The sequence below is a fragment of the Salminus brasiliensis genome, chromosome 6 (assembly GCF_030463535.1).
Source record: "Salminus brasiliensis chromosome 6, fSalBra1.hap2, whole genome shotgun sequence".
Classification (NCBI taxonomy): Eukaryota; Metazoa; Chordata; class Actinopteri; order Characiformes; family Bryconidae; genus Salminus; species Salminus brasiliensis.
The window spans coordinates 30,308,795-30,330,551 of NC_132883.1; positions in this window are offsets into that span (position 1 = coordinate 30,308,795).

Genomic DNA, 21,757 nt, shown 5'->3' on the forward strand with positions numbered 1-21,757 from the left:
AGGCAGGTGTTCCTAATAAAGTGGCCAGTGAGTGGAATCACAAGGTGGTAGGTGTTTCTAATAAAGTGGCCAGTGAGTGGAAGCACAAGGTAGATGTTTCTAATAAAGTGGCCAGTGAGTGGAAGCACAAGGTAGGTGTTTCTAATAAAGTGGCCAGTGAGTAGTTTTCTAACTGCCATCCAAACTCAGAGTGCCTAGTTTTTAGGAATGCTGCTTTACAGGTGATGATGTCATAATGGCCCACTGTGACATCACCCTGGAGCCTATATATAAATATAGCCTGTAGAGCAGACCCTGGCCATTCTGCTTCAGCCCTTCAAGGGTGCAGGACCTCTGACAACATGCTGAAGAAGTGTATTGCAGTTATGAAGAAGTATCAAAGAGGAGATACGGGAACAGACATGGATTACCTGAACTACAGGATCTCTTAGATGAGCAGCGACGAGAAAATCCAGGCAGCATGGAGGAGGCTTCAGGGAGAGATCATCTGCATGAAGCAGTCGAAGGCCACTGAGAAGTTGGAGAAGGTGAAGGCAGAAGAAGCATACTGGCTGAAGGTGCAAGGCCGGAGAAACACGGAGCAAGGAGGGCAGAGAATAGTAGAAGAAAAAGCAGAAGACGATAAAGCAGAAGAGAGGATCTTCGGCTTGAATGAATGCATCCAGAAGCTCAAGGAGAACAATAAGCAGTTGACGGATGAGCTGGAGAGGAAGGGAGAGGAGCTCGAGAGGAGCAGAGAGAAGCTGAGGGAATTTTCCAGGAAGGTGAAAGAACATCAGAGACACGTCAGACAAGCTCCAGGTTAACACTCGTCAAATGGATGCCGCATATGAGCACCTGATGAAGAAGAAGCTGAAAGAGTTGAGACGGGTGAGCGAGATGATGGGCGAGCCTATGGAGAAGGCAATAAGAGAGAGGGAGGATAAGCTCCTCTCAGCTCTTCCTCTAGTGGTGCTGCAGAAGCAGAAGCTCATGCAGGAACTGAAGCAGAAATCCATGGAGAATGTGGAGAAGAAGAAGAAGAAGGGGGAAAGGAGCTTCTGGAAAAGACGTGTTGCAGTGTTTAAAAAGAGAACGTGAATAAGCAGAGATGTCTGCAAGAAAAGAACAAGAAACAGATCAGAACTCAGGATCACCAAACGCGGCTCCCTGCAGGGCAGCTACCCTGCCCAGGACAGGATTAGATGATATCTAATGCTAAAAAGGTACATTTACCAGAATCCTGTCAGAGTTGTGCCACAGGCACTAGAAGTAGGGCAAGAAAGGAGAGAGAACAGGAGTTTGGACAGAACGTGCAGAAAGGAATAAGTGGATATTAAACTACCCAGAATCAAAACCCATGTTAGTTCACATCCTAATCACACAGCCTTAGTGCACACATCTGCACATGTACATTTGCAGGGTGCACTACTGTACCTAACGTCCTTACCTGTTCTGGACCTGTTCTGCAGCCCTGTCTTAGTACAATGACAATAAAGTTGAATTTAATTGAATCAATTGAAAAATCTACTGACAGACTTATTTTATCTCAATGGAAAACCCACCATAACCCCCCAAAAACCTAAACACCCCAGACCTAGTCTGGACACCCCTAATAAAACCAGTACTAGAATGAGAGCCCAAGATGTAACAGAGCCAATCCACAGACCATACACCCAACCCCATCACACATGCAGTCATACACACACACACACACACACACACAGGCCTGTAATAATAATTACATTATTGATTTATTGTGCAATATATGGACATGTGATTTTTCAGAGCTCGATATTTCCTGTTGTGTTTACTTGTGTGTTTGTTTAATTAAAAATAAACTCACCAGTATTTTAGCCAGTCACACTATTCTGCTCTCGCGTCTGCTCTCTGTCGGAGGCGAGACATGAGTCTGTATATAGCAGTGCAGTGCGCAAAAGGATCAATGCATTCATAACAGCGCCTCCATACACCTTCTTTAATACAAAATATTATACGTTTTGATAGGCAATACAATTTGTTATTAATATGCGATTATATTATCAGTATATCTGTTTATCTGTTCTATCTATTCTCAGACAATATATGGTCCATAACATGTTTATTTGACAAGTATATCGGCTATAATATATCGGCTATAATATATCGTTATACAATAATACAATAATATATCGATATACAATATCGTTCCCTTCATTGTTTTTTTTTATGTCTGATATGTCTGATGTCTGTTTGTTCTCTAGTTTGTTTGTTTTTATTGATTTAGTTTCTTATGCTGTGTTTGTCTTCACGACACTAACCTGTGTGCTGTCCACACCAAAAGAATCACCCACCTGCTTAAACACCTCCAGCTGGTCGGCAGAGAGCGCACAAACCAGGGCAGTGACTTTTACTTTTTATTTTATTTTGATAGTTAAATCACTTAGGAGCTCGATAAAGTAATGCTAATGTACCAACAGCTGTGCTAGCTAGCTAGGTTAGCAAGTGCTGCTTTCTCAATAAAGCTGTACAGGAAGATCATGGTCATCTTAGCTCCTTTTATTTGAAACAGATTTGGAAATCATATTAATAAACAGCTGGTTTGATGTTTAGTTCAGCAATAGGTCTGTGGGTTGAGTTGAGTTACATACAAGCTAGGCTGCTAATGACGAAGGCTAGCTTCACATTGAAGTGATCTCATGACTCCAGCTTTAGCTGACAGTGAGCTTTTCTGTAGGTCTACATGTTCTAAATGTATGTAGCCGAGTGAGACTAAATAATAGCATTTTAAGCTTTGGTTTGGGCCAGTTACAGCTAAGGTTACCTGAGGCCTTCTAAAAATGTCTCTGTTAGCCTCAACTCTTGGCTTATTAGAGACTGACAGACTTGTTGGTGTTACATGTGTGAGCGTTAAGCTGCTCCCACACTAGCTGCTTCCTCACTAACTGCTCCCTCACGTGAATAAGCTTGGTTCTGTTATTATGGATTTCTGTTTTTTTAAACTCTTTTAATTAATGCTAAAGTTGTGTTTGTTTACTACTAAATACACAGCATAGAAAGACATTTGTGAACATGTGTGGATATTTCAGGTACACTTTAGTCACACTAGGGTCCAGAAGGACTTGTCACTGGGATAGTGCCTCTAAAAGCACTTGTTGGTACCTTTTGGAAAGGGGACACAGTTGTACCATGGTTGAAAGGTTCATTTAAGTTACTTAAGGTAAAAGGTGGTGATGATCCATGATTCACGTTCCTTATCGGCACTGTATGTGGAAAGAAATTGCAGCTTTATTAGGGACACCTTTCACCCCTGTCACACACTGTATAACTGTCATGGCGTGTGAGGCCTGACCTGAAAGGATGAACACTCGCAGAGACGGAGTCAAAGCAAGGTGGTTTATTAACAAAAACCAAACACAAAACCAAGGGATACCTTGTCGGTGACATGCGTGATGGAATCCAGACTCATGAACTGCCCGTCCAGGGCGGTGATGCCAGTGTACGTATTCGGTTTGCCTACCGGATACGAGCTAGCGGAAACAGGAACCAGGCTGGGGGAGGTAGTGGGCTCTAACGAAGCTTGTACCATCTTCGTGAGCCCCTGAATGCCACTTACTGTTTACACTTATTGCTACACTTATTTTGCGAGGGGTTCTTGCTTCAGTGCTAGGTGTTTTTTAGTAATTATCCAGCCGGCACTAACCAGGCGAAAATCGCCTTTCTAGTCTCCCGTCTCGCAAGAAAAGCTCTGGATTGGGCTGCTGCCACTTAGGAGGAGCTCCATGAGAAGCCCTTCTCGGAGTACCTGAACACTTCAAAGCGGTGTCTCAGCATCCCCGAGAGGGGCTCACTAAGGGCGACCTACAGCTGCGGCTGAAGCAGGGCAGCAGTTCGGCAGGTCACTATGCACTGGAGTTCCGCACTCTAGCCGCTAGTTTCCCTGTTGAGCAGCTCAAGAGGCCTCTCCTCATCACCGCCTTGGACGGGCAGCCCATGAGTCACATGTTGACAAATTGCGGACCGTTATTGATACTATACAAAAAAAGTGTTATGTGATTTACCAAGACACATCTGTATAAATGGAATACATTAAACATTCTGTTTAACAGCTGTTAGCTGTTGTGCCTTTTTAACAAAGCTAGCTGTAAAATTAAAGTAATCTTTATTGACAAAAATAGCAGAATCTTCTGCATTAAAAAAAAAACTTTATGTGGATATATCACTGCCAAATACATCAAATACTGTTAATAACGCATTTAAAACTGTAGACTTGCAAGAAAGTTCAGTGTAAAAATGATTTGGGTAAAATTAGCTGAACTGTGGTGTGGTGGCTAGATAATTACCAAAATAATTTTTGGTTTGCACAAATTGTGCTGTAGTCAACAAGCTAATTTTGTGAGCTGTAGTCTTAACCTAATTTGATCAATACTTATGATGCTAATGAAGTCCCCTGTTAAATAAAACTGGCTAGGTTGCTCAGATCATTAGTTGATTAAGAACCCATGATTCAAGGATTATTGTTGAGTGATGTTTACTCTTTCCACTATGTTTGCCATATTTGACTTAATCAAGGTAACCTATATAAAGGTCTAATTATGAATTGTCTTGTTTTACAGGTACAAATTGTCTGAGTGCAAGGCTGCCACTGTGGATAAAGTAAGTTTCACAGTTTTCCAATCCCATGTGGAAACATGTGTACAACACAGAAGGAGGTCTCAGAGAGATGGTCAGCTCTGCTCACTGAGAGACAGGTAATCAGTCACACAAGTCATGTCAAACTTACTATTCAAACGTGCTGTATGTAGCTGTTACTTAATGTCTGTCCGTGTCTGCTGAAGGTATACAAAGCAGGTGTATAGGGTGGATGACCTGTTCTGGAGGACCAGGATGTCTGACGTAAGCCTGTACCTTTTTTGTGATGCAAAACTGTGGTGTATTTATGGACTTTAACATGTATTTGTGATGCAGGTAAGCTGTGGGTCCTGTTAATAATTGTTATTTTTTTATTAATTATTAATACTATTGCGGAGCATTATTGGGACATCCTGGGCATATCCCAGTTTATAAAATAAGGGCTTTGTTCTGTAGGTTGTGTCCTGGCAGTAATGAGTTCATTGACCTCATCAGTTGAAAAGTTGGATAATTGAAAAGTTGGATCAGCTGTGCTAAAGCAAATATAGTTGGAAAGTAAGCAAAGCTTTAATAAGTGGAGTTGTGATTCACCAGCCTAGGATTATGACAGAAATCTGGCCTTATGAAGTAGAAGCATTCTACCTTCCTTCTAGAAACACACTGTTTTTCTGGTTTTAAAGGTTTTTGGTGGATCCCTACTTTTTAGAGGGGTTACAATGCATTCTGGTCCATGTCTAAATGCCAAACACCTCCAGTAGAAGCATACATTTCTAACCTAACACACACAAAAAAACAAGTGGTAAAGAGAACTCCTCTCTGAGTGACAACGGATAGCAAAACTAAAAAAAAAAAAAGCAATGAAACATTTTAGCTAACTGATGGAAAAACATTGGAAAATAAAGTAATTTATTAAAACTGAAGACAGATAGATTGTCCCTAATCACTGGACAGAAGTGTACAGTTTAATTAAAATGCACAAATGAAGCTTAGACACTGTCTAAAAAGAGGAGCAGCTACAAAGGGGTATTCATATGTAGGTAATGCACTGAGTATATTCTATAAGGTCAAGGGATGACACTGCTGTAGTTGGTCTGAGAAATGTAAAGCAGGCATCAGAATGTTCAAGCATTGAAGCTCAAGCAGATTATAATTAGAAAGGGGATGATGGTTTCAATACTGAAGTCTCCATGCTAATCATTCAAGGCTTTTTCAGCTGGGTGAGCAACTGAGCCTACAGGAGAGGCCTTCTGGTTTTAGACACAGCAGGAGGGTCAGTGGTACATGTTGGTGACTCCATGGTGGTACTGACTGACCCACAAGTGAACAGCTTATCAAGTGAAACAGAAAAACACACGGGGTAAACACAAGTAAGTAAAAATGGACAGTGAGTAAATATGGTAAATAAAATTAAGAGCATAAAATGTCAGGGAATTTTAGTTATGACCGTATTGACATCAGAGCCCAATTGCAGCTATACAGTGTTTAACAATACATTGGTTTCTTTACTAAATAGGTATTTTTTAACAGTCTAAATCTGTTGTCACCAAGTCTTCTGGAGACCGACCTTCTTTGATGGTTCATGTCCATCTCACATCTATAACAAACTTATTCAATGAATTTAGGCATCCATAAATTAGATCAATCAGACAAAGTCTGCAATACAGTAGATGGACTAGTACTCGGAAATAAGTTCTGAGCTCACAATTGGTTGGATTTTTACTTGTGGTTGGGTCAGGTTTGTGTCTAACCAGGCTAGTTTGCCACATATCTGAGCTGCATGAATATTGCTTTGATTACACTCATTCTTAAACCAAACAAAAATCCTACACAATGTTCGAGCTACCGTTCAATACATTTAATATATACAGAAATCAGAAGCAAGGCCCTTGCAGTAAGACTGGAATCTGTAATCCCTTCACCCTGACCAGACTGAATTTATTAAAATCCTCATAAAACATGAGACGATTACTTTATATAATAGAACTGTACACAAACAAAACGTCCACTAAGATTCAATACCTTGCCATAGCATTAACTTTAGATGCAGAAAAGGCATTTGACAGAGTAGGGGGCCCTTTCTCTTTACCACCCTTAACCATTTTGGTCCCCATTTCACCAACTAGATTAAAATTCTATATAACTCCCCTTCAGCATCTGTAATTACTAATGGATTAATATCCAAAGTTTTCACCTTAAACAGGTACCAGACAAAGATGCCCATTGTCACCACTCATTTTTGCACTTTTTATTGAACGCATCAGCCATTAGACAGAATAATAACATATCAGGTATTCAAAAGAATTCACATTGCCCCAAAATCAGTTTACATCACAAAATCTATTTTACGCCATGACTACAAAAGATCAAAGAGAATCTGAAACGATGGAACAAAGTCCCACTATTTTTAATTGGCCGTATTGCATCTGTGAAAATTAACATTCTCTCCAGGGTCAACTGTCTTTTTGCCATGACACCTGTTAACCCACCCCTGGGCTGGTTTTCCTCTCTGAACTCAGCAATTCTATTACTAAAAATAAATTCACTTAAACCCAAGAAAGTACTTTCTCAAATCTATAAACTCTTCTCACATCATGACAACACCACTTCACTACCAACAGACAACAAATGCATTTTAGACCTCATTTGCCAGACAGTAACTGGCAAATAATTTGTAATAACACTTTCACCATGTCATCCAATTTTAACATCCAGCTAATTCAATACAAAATATTGCATAGAACACATATCACTACCCATAAAATGCACCTGGTGGGCCTCAACATCTGTGCATGCTGTCCAACTACAACAGATAATCACTATCATGCATTCTAGAACTGCCCCCCTGTCAGAGGTTATGGGAGAGCTATCTTAGTTCAGATCCTCAGTCACAGCATCCCACTCTCCCCCTCCATATCCCTGCTTGGTGACCTTTCCTCTCTCAACCCCAAAACAAAAAAATAATAATTTTACAAAATTGGAAAGACCAAACAAAATTATCAATAAAGCACTGGTAAAAGTTGCTACTTGAATATATTTAATTTTAGAACGACTAACAGAACGTCCTATCATTTATTCCTTTGCCCAAATGCTCCCCTAGACACATCACAGCATTGTCCAGCACTTGCTCCTGTGGCTGCATCAACTGGTAGGTACCGAGAGTTTTTACTGAACTTTAAGCACGGAGAAGAAAATCCGACTGTCAAACCAAACGGTTTTGCAGGTTCCACCGAGATCCCAATATTCCTCTGAGTTTTCAGAGACAGGATCAGAAACCGACAGAGGTGGCCGGCGTCATCCTAATGAGTGATTCTGAGTCAATTCAGGCTCTCTACTGACTCCGAGACTCTGTACCCGAGGTGTCTGTAAGTAAATTAATTAGACCGCTCTCTTAAATAATCTACTGTACAGAGGTGTAAGTCAGATGGTGCTCTTGCATTTTGAGATTTTGAAATGTATGCTCAGACATTTACCTTAAAACCTTGATCAAAATGCCTGAATCAAAGTATAATAAATGATTCATGTCACTCAATAGAGGATGATCTGGTACAGGCTCTGGTAGCCCCATATAAATTACAAGGTCTTATATTTTGTGATATTCCCACTAGATACTGTAAACTATATTTTGGACCCATCATTTCACACCTTATATTAAATTAACAGTTGTTTAGGCAAACAGACTCTAATATGGCATGAGCTCTCTACTCTTTCATAATCAAAATGTACTGATGAGGAATGCTCTGTTTCATTGCCCCCAATAAAAGAGCAAAGGAGTTTGACCTCCAGGTGATATCTGCAATGAAAATGGGTTAAGATCTTTCCAGGCTATCAAAGAGCAATGTAATGAGCCCAGCACCTCTTTCTTTCTCCTCACTCTCTCACTCCCTCTTGGTGTAGCAAAAAGACTCTTAATCTGTGCTCTAACAGCTGCAAAAAAGAAATAACTTATATATATTTTTTTTTTTGAGGGGGAAAAAGTCTTTTAATGAAAGAGAAATGTAATTAAAAAGTAAAGTAAAGTAAAAGTTCACTTGCAAAAAAGTACAGTTTCACAATGATTGTTCCAAGCATTGCAAATCAGGAGGACAATTCTTATTCTACAAATAAATAGTTGAGGTAGATTTTTCAAGATAATGCAATTTAAGAAATAATAAAAAGAAGAATATGTAAAAAGAAAAATAATTATCAACTTCCTCTTACGGTCAAATCACTGTTATAAATTTAAAAACTTTCTACAATGAGAGCAGGAAAAGATTTTGTGTTGTTTTTTTAATAGAAAGAGTGAAGAGAGTGGGGAAGTCACTTAAGTTTAAATTAAGTCTTGTTGCTGGGTCTTATATAGTCCAGCCATTAAAACCAAATTTGTCCTTTTGAGTTCTTAAGGAGTTCTCCATTACAAAAACATCAAACAATGTCAATCTGCTCATGAATTTGGGGGAGTCCAGTAGAAAAACATTTTCTGGTGATTACTTGTTGCTGACAATTGTTTGTTTTTCCTTTTCTTTCTTTCTCTCTCTCTCTCTGGTATGCTGTCCTGCTCTGGGTTCTCATATTGAGTCATTCTCGTCTCACTGCATAGCTGTGCATATGACTATTTACCTGCATGCACTTTCACATTGCACTCATATTTTCAGCATTTTTTACTTAATATCCCCTTTGCAGCAGCTCTTAAAATATCCGTTGTTGACCAGGGGAGGACTGGTTCCCCTTTTGAGTCTTGGTTCCTCCCAGGGTTTCTTCCTCTTCCACTTGTGTACATATGAGATTTTACTTTATGATAAATTACCACAAATGTCTAAAAACCTTTGTCATTGTGTGGAGTTGTGTAGAACTCAGTATATTGTAGAATAAGTCTGTAACATAATAAAGTGTGGAGAAGGTGAACAGAGTGTGCAGACTCCAGCTTGACTGTATGTAACTCCTTATGTACTTCAATGTAATCAATGTGTTCTGTATAGTTCTCTTCAAATGGCCTGAGTGGCTGCTGTTGTTATTTGGCTTTTAAGCTTTCACATATCAGAAGATAGGACCATCTGAGGAGTCAATGGCAACGGCTGGTAAACAGTCATCCTGACTCCATCCTACGTTGACAACAGGACTAAAATTAGGGTTGAGCACAGCAGTTTTTACAGGATGGTTGTATTCCATGTTTAGTAACTGGAAAAAGTTTATGGTCATTCTCTCTAGTCTCAGTATCATATAAATGTCTATGCTTGTGCTCAGTGGCTGCTGTATTACCCTGTGCATTCAAGGCCTTATTATGTTAAGTCTGTTTCTTTCCAAGTGTATTTTGGTCACAATTCTGTTTCTACTGTCATGACCTTGAATTCTGCCTGTGTCATTTGTACAGTCCCATGCCAAAGGAGGCCTGTGTTTAGGGAAGAACATTTTATTGTATACAATCCTTAGAGAAAACAAGGACTGAAAGTTGGCTAGGAACCTTTACTGTTTTCTGCTCAGCGTGAAATTACCAATTGGATCTTGTCCCACTGTTGCCCCTTTCCCTAACTACCCCCTCCCCCCTCTACAAATCCTCCTTATTATGTTCCCTTCTTTCTTTTCTCTCTCTCTCTCTCTCTCTCTCTCTCACACCCACACACACACACACACACTCAAACAATCAGCTATTAAAGAACAACTATTAATGTACAGAACCAAAACTTTCATTTTTCATTGAAACTGTAAAATTATAGTAGCTATAAGAACTATATTTATATTATTATTTATAGTATTGTTATTATGGTGGGTGGGGTGTTGTAGGGAGTGGGTGGAGTTTGTGATGTCACTCATTGTCCTTCAGGTGGTGGCATGTTGTCACATATTTGGTGGCGAGAGGCGCAGTTTTGCCTTCGCCGAGGAAAATTCCTAATTTTTCATTTTCAGTAAGATGTTCCATATTTAGGTGGAGGTTCTTCAGGGTTTGGGTGAAGGTTTCTCTGGTGGTTTGGAATTTTGGGTAGGAAGGAGGAGGAAAGGAGGAAGTGCATCTCTGTCTGGACCTCACCGCTCTCAAAGTGACCACACACTCTCTCCTCTCTGGGCAGCCAGGACTGTCTGTATCTGCCCGTCTCTATGGCCAGGCTGTGGTCACTGAGCCGGTACTTGGTCAGGATCTGTCTCTGCTGTGGATCTCTGACGGTGTAGAGATACTCCACTAATTTATACTCTCTATATCTCTATAGGGCCCGATAGCATTCTAATTTAGACTGGGTTCTAGTTTGGCTGTCCCAGTGTTCTAGATAGTCTGATTTGCTCTGGTTGATAATTTGGTTGATTCTGATTGGACTTTGGTCAGCAGTGCTGGGCTGAGGCTGTGGTGTGTTAGGGGTTAGTGGGTTAGTTAGTCTCAGAACCAGCTGACAGAGGGGACTGGGTTTAGGGCTGAGCTCCTGGGTTCTCAGTGCTTTATACTGCAGGTTGTTTTCATCACTGTATTTTAGATGAAGCCAAAAAGTTTAAAGCTCGTTTCTGAACAGAAATGATCAGTGGAAAGCGGCCTAATTCTGCCCTGCAGGCATTTGTTGGTGTTTTTCTTGGACTTTCAGTATATTTCTGCAGAATTCTGCATGCAGGGACTCTGTGGGATGCTTGTCCCATCTAATGTAGTTGAGTTTACTGAGTGGACCCCAAACCTCACTTCCATACAGCGCGATGGGCGCAATTACACTATCAAATATTTTACACCAGATTTTAATTGGAATGTTTATTTTGTGGAATTGTTTCTTGATGGCGTAGAGAGCTCTTTCTGCCTTTTCCTTTATTGCATTCACTCCCAGATTAAAGCTCCCGGAGGCACTGATTTTCAGTCCAAGGTAATGGTAGTGTAAAGAATGCTCTAGGGCGGTGTTTCCTAGAGTGAAAAGGTGGCTGTTTTTATGAGACCTGCCTTTTTTTTTTTTTTTTGGAAGATTACGATTTTGGTTTTGTCCAAATTGACTGTCAGAGCCCAGTTCTGACAGAACTGCTCCAGCACTGCTGTAACCCTCGCTCTGTGGGGGACAGCAGCACCAGGTCGTCTGCATAGAGTAGGAATTTCACCTCCGTGTTGTTTAGGGTAATTCCAGGGGCTGCAGATTGGTCCAATAACACTGCTATCTCATTAATATAGATGTTGAATAGGGTTGGACTCAAGCTGCAGCCCTGTCTCAGTCCGCACCCCTGTGTGAAGTATTCTGTTCTTTTGTTGCCCAATTTAATCCCGCACTTATTGTTTAGATATATGGATTTAATCATGTCATACACTTTACCCCTACACCACATTTCAGAATCTGATAGAACAGCCCAGTGTGCCAAATAGAATCAAAAGCTTTTTTAAAATCCACAAAGCAAGAGAATATTTTACTGTTGCTGTTTTGGTGGAGGTGGATTAGGGTGTGTAGGGTGTGAATATGATCAGTAGTGCGGTGTTTTGGTAAAAAAAACAATTTGACTTTTACTCAGGACACTGTGTTCGGTAAGGAAGGCCTGTATCAGGGTGTTAATGATGCAGCAGAAAACCTTCCCCAGGTTACTGCTCACACAGATGCCTCTGTAGTTGTTGGGGTCAAATTGGTCTCCACTCTTGTATATTGGGGAAATAAGCCCCCTGTTCCAGGATTCAGGAAAACAGCCAGCTTGAAGAATCAGGTTGAACAGTGTTAGTAGGGCTCTGTGCAGGTCAGGGGAGCTGTTCTTCAACATCTCAGTCCTGATGCTGTCAGGGCCACAAGCTTTCTTTGCTGTTAGGTTTTGGAGAGCGTCTACCAATTCTTTGGGGGTAATTTCATAATCAAGTGGGTTTGGTTGTTTTTGATGGCCAATTCTAAATTGCATAATTTATCCTGGATATGTTTTTGGTGGGGGGTGAGATTTTTTTAGTCTGTGAACAAATTTTCAAAGTAACTTTTCCATATTTCTCCACTCTGAATGGGTATGAGTTCCATTTCTCCCAGAACTGGTTCTGATTAATGGATTCTTCAATCTCCTGCAGTGTTTTATTATAATGCTGTTGTTTTTTCTGATATATGTTTTTCTTATATTGTTTGAGTGTTTAATGGTATTTTTGTCTTAGGTCGGGTTTCTGTGGTTCTCTGTTTTTGATTGGCTAACTGCGTAACTGCTTTCTTATAATTTCACATTCTTTATCAAACCAGTTTTCTTTCTGAGGTCTTTTTTTTGGAGGTTTTTGTTTTGATGAGGTTTGCGTTAATTGCACATTGATGATAAATTAGATTGATTTGATTTACTGCCAAATTAGCATCTTTTTGATTAGTCTGGAACTCTGTTATGAACCTGTTAATGAGGTTAGTGATTTCTGCAGAACTGGTTGCAGTGGTGAATTCAGACGCACTGTTATGAGTCCACTTGTAGGCAGGATTGATTTGGATTAGTTTGCTGGACTCATTAGTTTGCTGGACTCAGATTTTTCTGTGTGCTGAATTCTTTTTAAGAACACATTAATTTGGCAGTGGTCTGATGGTGGTAACTGTGGTCTGACAGTGAATGCACTGATGTGGGAGGGGTATATGTCAGTAAAGAAAAACTCAGCATTGTGGTAGGGGGATTCTGCAGGGGGGGGGGGGGGGTATAGGCTACACATATGTAGAGGTCATTGTTTAAAACTCCCTTTTTTAGTTTTAGCCAAATATGTGTGAGTTCTGTTTTAATCACAGATAGATCTGATATTAGGCTCTCTTTATACCACACAATGACCCCACCTGAGTCTCTGCCATGTCTTATATTTGCATGTTTAGATGATGGTAAAGGGATTTCCCTGTAGCCTGAAGGACAGTGAGTATCTACATCTGACCGACACCATGTTTCAAGCAGTACAATAATGTCCTGATTGTTGATTGTTTTACAGAATTCTGTATTTGTTGTTTTGCTTGCTAGTGTGGATGAATAGAGACCCTGGATATTCCAGGAACTTATTGAAAGAGATTTCATCAGTTAGACTTTGTTGGTAAAAGAGTATGATAAGTATAAAGAGATGAATTTGTTTAGGAATGAATTATTAATGATACTAATAACAATGTAAGTATAAAAAAATAAATGTTTGTTCTAATTCTATAATAGAATAATGGAAATATGGAGAGAACATGTAATATCAAAATGTATGAATCAACTGATGATTCTAAATCCTAATCTCTACAAACACAGAGCTGAAGAAAAACACTCCAGTCTGCTTCCTTAAAGTTCATTACTCATCCCGGGATTTTACAGATGAGATGAAGCAGCTGGCGTACTTCTCTAATGTCTGAGTTCTCTGAGTGTTTTTTTTTACCTTGAACCACCTCTGAGTAAGTGAGTAGCTGTGGAGGTGAATGGTACCAGTTGTCACTGCTGAGGATACTGTCAGTTCCTTAATTATGTGTATGTGGGTTAAAGAGGTCTCTGCTGGGTGGGGCCCTGTTGGGCTGGGCTCTACTGGACGGCGCTCTGCTGGGCTGGCCTCTGCTGGACGGAGCTCTATTCTGCGGGGCTCTACTCTGCGGGGCTCTGGGTGGAGCACGGTGATGAGGTGATAGCATCCTGCTGTGCTGGTATGTGGATGGGACTTTCCTAAGTGCTGCATGTTTTAGATCATTAGCAATTCTGATTCCTTCTTGGTCAAGATGTACATGATCATACAGGTAGTCATCAGTCAGTGCTGGGTAGGTTGCAATGTTGACATTTGGGATGATGGCACAGAGTCTGATAATGTCTTGGTTGATGCTGTTGATGAAGTCAGCGGATACATCTTTTCTAGGGAGCAGAGTAGAGATGGTAATGGCTGCTTCTGGAAATTCTCTGTGAGCTTTCTCTGCTACCTTCCTCAGAGAATCTGCCACTCTCCCTCTTTTTGTATGCAGATCATTTGTGCCAGTGTGAATCACTATGTTATGAGGATCATGCAGCATAGACTGACAGAGTAACTTCATTGCACTGTCTGTATTTGGACACCAAAACTTTGCTACTCTGTGAGTGGGGAACAGCTTTCGGTGCTGCAGAAATTACCATTGGAGTCAATGAAAATCACCGTTTTGGGGGGCTGTGGTGGTGTGGGTCTCTCCATGATTGGCTCCTGCAAAGGTAAATAGCTGGAAGGCTGTGGGGCTGGTGTGCTGTAGCTGGCATGAGCTAGTGAGCTGGAGTTGTCCTGGGTAGGGGGGGTGACTGGGTGGGGGGCTGGTGGGCTGGCTGGCTGTCGGGCTGGTGGGTTGTAGCGGTCCTGGGAAGGGGGGCTGACTGGGTGTGGGGCTGGTGGGCTGGCTGGCTGTCGGGCTGTCGGGCTGTAGTTGGTCTGGACTGCTGAACTAACTGGTTGGGCGGTTGGTGGGCTGGCTGGCTGAGGCGCAGGTGGGCTGCTCTCTGAATGTGAGCCTTTTGATTGGCACTGGGGCTGTACTGACAGTGCTGTGATTAGATAGGTTAGGTGTTGCTGGAGGGAACATATCAGAGTGTCCTTCTCTTTTAACAGGTCTTTTATTTTGTTCAGCTCTTCTCCCAGGGTGTGGTTCTGTTCCTTCAGTTCAGTCAGTTTTGTTCTGCTCTCCTCCTTAAACTCTTTCAGCTCATCTCTCAGGTGTTGGATCGTGTCGTTTTCCTGCAGTTTGTTCTCTTTCAACTCTATAATCTCCATCTCCAGCAGCGAGATGCGCTGCACAGGCACCGCAGCTCTGGGTGTGTGGGGGGAGGGGGCCGTGTGTGGGCTCGGGGGAGGGGCGGCTGCAGACAGGGCAGGAGCGGCTGGGGGGGAGAAGTCCTCTCCTTCTCAGCTAATGCTAACTCCTTCAGTTTAGGAAAGTCTTATTCAAACTGCTGAAGGCTGGATTCTGAGCCTTGGATCATAACTGTGCCGTTGTTGTACAGGTTGATGGTGAATTTAGCAGGCAGATTCCTCTCCAAGGCTAAGTGAGGAGAGGGTTCCAGACACCAGGTAATAAGACCTAATAAGCTGCCTTTGCCCTTTTTTTTTGTTTGAACTTAATAGTGTCCAACCTAAAGGAACTAAGCATGAAAGTAAATAATGAATGGAGGGTCTTACCTAACTCTACTTGACAAACTGTATAAAATGGGCGGTTGTGAAGCCATTTGACACTTCATGGACCTGTCTGAATAAAGTTCTGTACCAGCTCCTCTCTTTGTGTCCGAAACTGAGGGTTTGACTCTTTATTTAATGTTTGCTTTAGGGATAGTTATTTTTAATATATGCTGGAGTTGATCATTTAGACACGACAGTCTATTAGCCATCTAAATTAAACAGCTCATAACCTCATATTAATGGTCTTGGAATGCGGCGATGGAGCTTGTACTGTAAAAGCAACCAATAAGGACGCTTAGGTCAGGCTGATAGTCCCGCCTATGCCATGTTTTCATTGGTCTGAAAGTCTGTCACTGTCAGATGTTTTTGATGTTTTGTTGAGTTGTTTGCTGATTTTGCACACGGCTCCTCATATAGAATTAGCTATGGTGATGATTTGTCGTACTAGAACAAAAAAATCTGAATAAAACTCAAACGCTTGTAGAGGTGGTTGTCAAGGAAGGTAAAGAAATCCAGTAGAAAATGTTTCCATCAAGTGCAGATAATACACAAATACCCTTTTCTGCAGTAAAGTCAGTTCTTTTTATTTTGCAGATGTTGGGGACTCCAAAAGGACTCTTGGAGAAGCTGCCTGTTCACTGGCTGCATCCAGAAACTTTTGCTACTCCTCCTCTCCTCCTTTCCCACTGCTCCTCTCCTATCCCAGAAGAAGTTGGTTAATTCTGTCCATTTAACTGTGTTAATTGTGAATTAAACTCTTACAGCAGAGATACAGTATTATCTAAATATAATAATAGAAAACTATATGTATATATATTGTGTGTGTGTGTGTGTGTGTGTGTATACATCAGAGTCTAAGGTATATCCCGAATCTGAAGTTGCAATGACCCACAATTTAAAAACCCCAGTCAGTAGGTTTGCCCTTCATATACTGCTTTAATCCTGAGCGACCTTTTGACTTGACCATTCTCTCGTCTATGCTCAGATTTTCATCAGCCTGGAAAAGCTACTGACACTTGGTTTTGAGGTGGTCCATCAGGGAACACAACTTCCTAAAATGATTACAGTTATTTTCTGTGGCAGGATCTACAACATGGAGGGCTCTACAACATGGACATTTTACAGTTCTACGCCTACTGGACGACAGGGATTAAATAGAATGGGCTCTGGTGCTTTTGTGTCTACATCAGCATAGGAAGGAAAGGAGACAGAGTCAGGGAAGAAAATTAATATCATGGGTGCATCAGCTAAACAGATTCTAAAAGCCATTTGCTTTATTTTTGGCCATTAATGACATGCTCCTTTGTGTGTTTGGAAGCCATTGCAGTGGCCTAAATCATGCTAGATGTGACTGCAGAGGAGCATTTCAATATTTCTACATCAGAGCCTGTACTCCTTTGTTGTGTGGGTGCAAATGTTGACATTTATTGACAACACATATATTTACAAATACAAACACTTGGAATATGTGTATTTACCGATAGGAGGTTGTTGGTTTATCCCTCTGCTCATCTTGCTCTTCATCATCCTCTTCTTCCTCTTCATCCAGGAGCTCCATGTCCATGAAGTCCTCTTTTTCAATGGTCATGCCTTCATGATCTTCATCGCTTTCATGTTCAGCGATGAGCCTAAGCTTGTCAGGGCCTAGTCACCGTCTCCTCTTCAGACTCCATAAGATGTGCATATGGAGCCTCCATTCATCTCAGAATAATAAAATAAAGAGATTACAATGAAAAAAGGTGGTGACCGTGATGTTATTTAAAAAAAATGTAAAACTCTGTTTTTGTCAGAGAAGCTAGTGTCCACAGGCTCGTGTTTAGAAGTAAACTCAAGTCCATTGAACCAATACCTCTGACAATAGTTTCTCATATCTGACACATGATTTACACATAAAAACAATAATTATCTAAGAGCAGCGATAATTACAAGAAAAACTTTGGTTATATTTAAAAATGTTGCGAATAATCACAGACTGAAATGTTATGCACCTGTATGCTTTCTGACCAAGTTTGATAGCATATTTTAGTTCCTTTTAAACAAGATGAGACAACCATATTGACCATTTGTGATTGACACAGATGGAATTTAGCTTCTGCTTGTATGCCATCCATGCAGTGAACACATACATACACACCAGTGAAACACGTGCCCGAAGCGGTGGGCAGCCATTGCTGCAGTGCTCAGGGAGCAGAGAGTGTGAAGGGCCTTGCTCAAGAGCCAAACAGTGGCAGCTTGCCGAGCCCGGATATAAATCCACCTTTCAAATATCTCTTGCAGTACATAAAAAAATTATGCAAATAACAGAAATGTTTTATAGATCAAACAATGTCACTGATATAAGTAAAAATTAGCACAGAAAAAAATATATTATGGTAAAAAATAATAATAATAATAATAATTAATTATAAATTGCCCTGACTGACATGTTATCCACCTTCATGCTTTCTGCTTCAGCTAACTTACTCCAGCCAGTCACCTCACTGTACTACAACAAGTAAGCTATAACTGATTTCAAGATTACATACAGATAATCTTACATACATATAATCTTAAATGAAAAATCAACTTCTGTTCAAATCTCCATTAGTGAGGCATTTTCACAGCTCGCCATGCAGGGAAGGCAGGTGAAGATTTTCCACCGGGGGCGCTGTTACACTCAGCTAGCTCTGTGTGTAAAATCCTTAACATTACATCTCACTAAAATGGTGTAGGGATACATGCTGCAGGGCGTTGTGCTGCAAAAAATAGTCCTGACAGAAAACTGTACTGTTCTCAGATCAGCCACATTTTTTCCCTTTCAGCATCACTCTATATAAAACTCAGAAGACACGTGTAGCTTCACTGGTGGGTTTGGAAAGGAAACAAAATGGCTATATCAGAGTTGTCATGGCGACTGACGCCTGGTTTCAATTAACCACCACTGCAAAGAAATCAGAGTGCGTAAGTTTCTCTACAGTGAAGCACAATTTCACTGCAGTGACCCTGTCTGACCTGTCCAGCTCTCTGAATTACTGCTGAATCTGAACATCCTGAACAGCAGATTCTCTATAATAAAGATCTGATGGGTTTGATCTTCTCTTACTCTGTGGGGTGGCTCTATGGCCGAGTCACCCCAGCCAGTAATCGAGCCCAATTCCCTACACCTGGGCAGTAGGCTATATAGGCACACAGATCCAGTTGCCCTGGTGCTGGATCTTTTGACTCTGGTCGTGTGTGTCTGTGTGCCTGTGTAGTTCTCGAGTGGAATGTGTCTCTCCCAAGTCTGTCTCCCTGTGTCTGTGCAGTGTGTGTGTGTGTGTGTGTGTGTGTGTGTGCGCGTGTAGCACTCATACACTCATGTACCAGAGGAAGGCCGGAGTGTCTGTCTTCCCTGGTGTGTGTGCCCGTGTGTGTGTGTATGTGTGTGTGTTTACACTAGTTTTACAGAGGAAGGCAGGAGTGTCTGCCTTCCCTGTAACTTCTCAGTTTTCTGGTTTCTTTTGGGAGATCCTTTTTGTCCTTAGTTGTATTTCCCTCTGGTGTTAAAGAGGTAGCCAACTCTCCCCTGGCGTCCTTTGTTTGTTTATTAAACCCATCCCTTTTTTAAGTGTCATTTGTTGGTCGCGACGCGGCGGCGGCGGCTTTTTTTTCATTTCTGTTTTACCTGCTCTAAGATTGAAAGACTCTGCCCTTGGGCCCGTTGGTCACGTGATCGTGGTAGCTCACTCAGTAGCGCGCCGGCCCACCAACACGGCGCCTTGGGTTCAAACCCCGCTGTAAGTGAGCACCACATTACATACTCCTCACTCTGGTCTTCACTCTGTAACCAGGTTTGTTTCTGAGAGAAGCACAAAGGTTTCTGTGAGATTTTAAACTTTTTTTTTTTTTTAGAGAGGGGGGTTCTGGCTCCTGTAGGGGGCGCTATTAAACTCACACAGTGAAGCATCACAGTGCAGAATGAACACTGAACACTGAAGAACGTAGCTGCAAAACCGAACAGAGGCATCAACTCTGTGTCCAAACCTGTTTCCAGTGGAATTGAACTCTCTCTCACTCATCTCTCCTCTCATTTCTTCTTCTAGATATTTACTAGGTAATCTAACGTACCCTGTTAGGATCCAGAATCAGGCCTGTCTGTCAATAAGAGTCTAATAATGTCATTGATCATCAGAATAGAGAGGAGACATTAACATTATTTCACCCTAATCCAGTTGATCCCATTTAAAAAGGAGAGGTCCTGTTTAAAATAAAAAAAATTGTTTTATGATGTGATCTTTCCTCTGAGCGCCACTTAGTCTGTGTTTCTAAACCAGAACAATCAGAATTAATTTCTACACCTTCTACACCTACACTTTCTTCATCCCTTACACTTACACACACTGCTTCTGGCATGGTACCTTTAATTAGGGCACCATACCTTTAATTAGAATAAATGAGCTTTAATCTGATTTGCTGATTCTAATCACACAACAGAAATTGAAGAACAGCAAGAATAAAAAGACAAAGAAAACAAAGAAAAGAAAAAAAGAAAAACAAAGGACAAGAAGAAGACAATGCAAAGAGGAAAAACACAAAGAAAAGACAATGAACACAAAGACCAAGAAAAACAAAGGAAAAAAGAAGACAAAGAAGAGAAATACAAAGAAAACGAAGACAAAGACAAAAAAGACAAAAGACAAATGCAAAGAAAACGAAGACAAAAAGAAAAAGGAGAAAGACAAAGAAACCAAAGACAAAGAAGATTAAGACAAAGGAGACAAGAAAAAGACAAAGAAGATGACAAAAAAATCTAAGATACCGAAGACAAAAAAGAAAAGGAAAAAAAAGAAAGACAATGAAGAAAAAGGCCAAGAAAACAAATAAAAACAAGACAAATATAAAATACAAAGAAGAAAAAGATAAAGAAGACAAAAAAGAAAAAGAAGAAAGACAATGATAAAAAAGACCAAGAAGAAAGACAAAGAAGGAAAAGATCAAGAAGAATAAGAAAAAGAAGACTAACATAAAAGACAAAGAAAAAACAGGAGAAAAAGATGAAGAAGACAAATACCAAGAAAAGAAAAAGAAAAAAAAACAAAGGAAAAGAAACACATAGAAGAAAAAGATAAACAAGAAAGACAAAGAAAAAAGAAAAGACAAAGAAAATAGAAAAAGACAAAGAAGACAAAGAAAGGAAAAAAAGAAAAAGAAAAGACAAAGAAGACAGACAACAAACACAAAGAATGAAGACAAAGATGACAAATGCAAAAAAAAATGAAGACAAAAAAGAAAAAGTCAATTGAAGACAAAGACAAAAAGACCAAGAAGAAAGACAAAGAAGGAAAAGGTAAAGAAGAATAACACAAAGGAGACAAGAAAAAGACAAAGTAGACAAAGTAAAGACAAAGAAGATGACAAAAAATCTAAGACAATGAAGACCAAAAAAAAAAAAAAAAAAAGAAAGACAATGAAGAAAAAGGCCAAGAAAACAAATAAATACAAGACAAATATAAAATACAAAGAAGAAAAAGATAAAGAAGACAAATAAGAAAAAGAAGACAAACACCGACAACAAAAACCAAAGACAAAGAAAAAGAAGAAAAACTAAGGAAAAGATGAAGACTAACAAAACACAAAGACAAAAAATACAAAAAGACAAAGATAAAATAGTAAGAACATGAAGACAAAGAAGACAAATGCAAAGAACATGAAGACAAAAAAGAAAAAGGAGAAAGACAAAGAAGACCAAGAAAAAAGACAAAGAAGAAAGACAAAAAAGGAAAATATAAAAGACAAATGAAAACAAGACAAAGATAAAATACCAAAATGAAAAAGAAGACAAAGCCAAAACAAAGAAGAAAAAGAGAAAGAAGACAAATACCAAGAAAAGAAAAAGAAGAAAAACAAAAGAAAAGATGAAGACTAAGAAAACACAAAGAAGATAAAGATAAAAAAAGAAAAAGACAAAAAAGAAAGACAAAGAAAAAAGAAGACAAAGAAAACCAAGACAAAGAAGATAGAAAAGACAAACAAGACAAAGACAAAGAAAGGAGAAAAAGAAGAAAAAAAGGAAAAAAGAAAAGACAAGGAAGGAAGACAAAAAACAAGGAAGAAAAAGATAAGGAGGACAAAGACAATAAGACCAAGAAAAGAAAATGAACAAAAGGAAAAAAGACAAAGAAGAAAAGACAAAAGATAAAAGAAGACAAT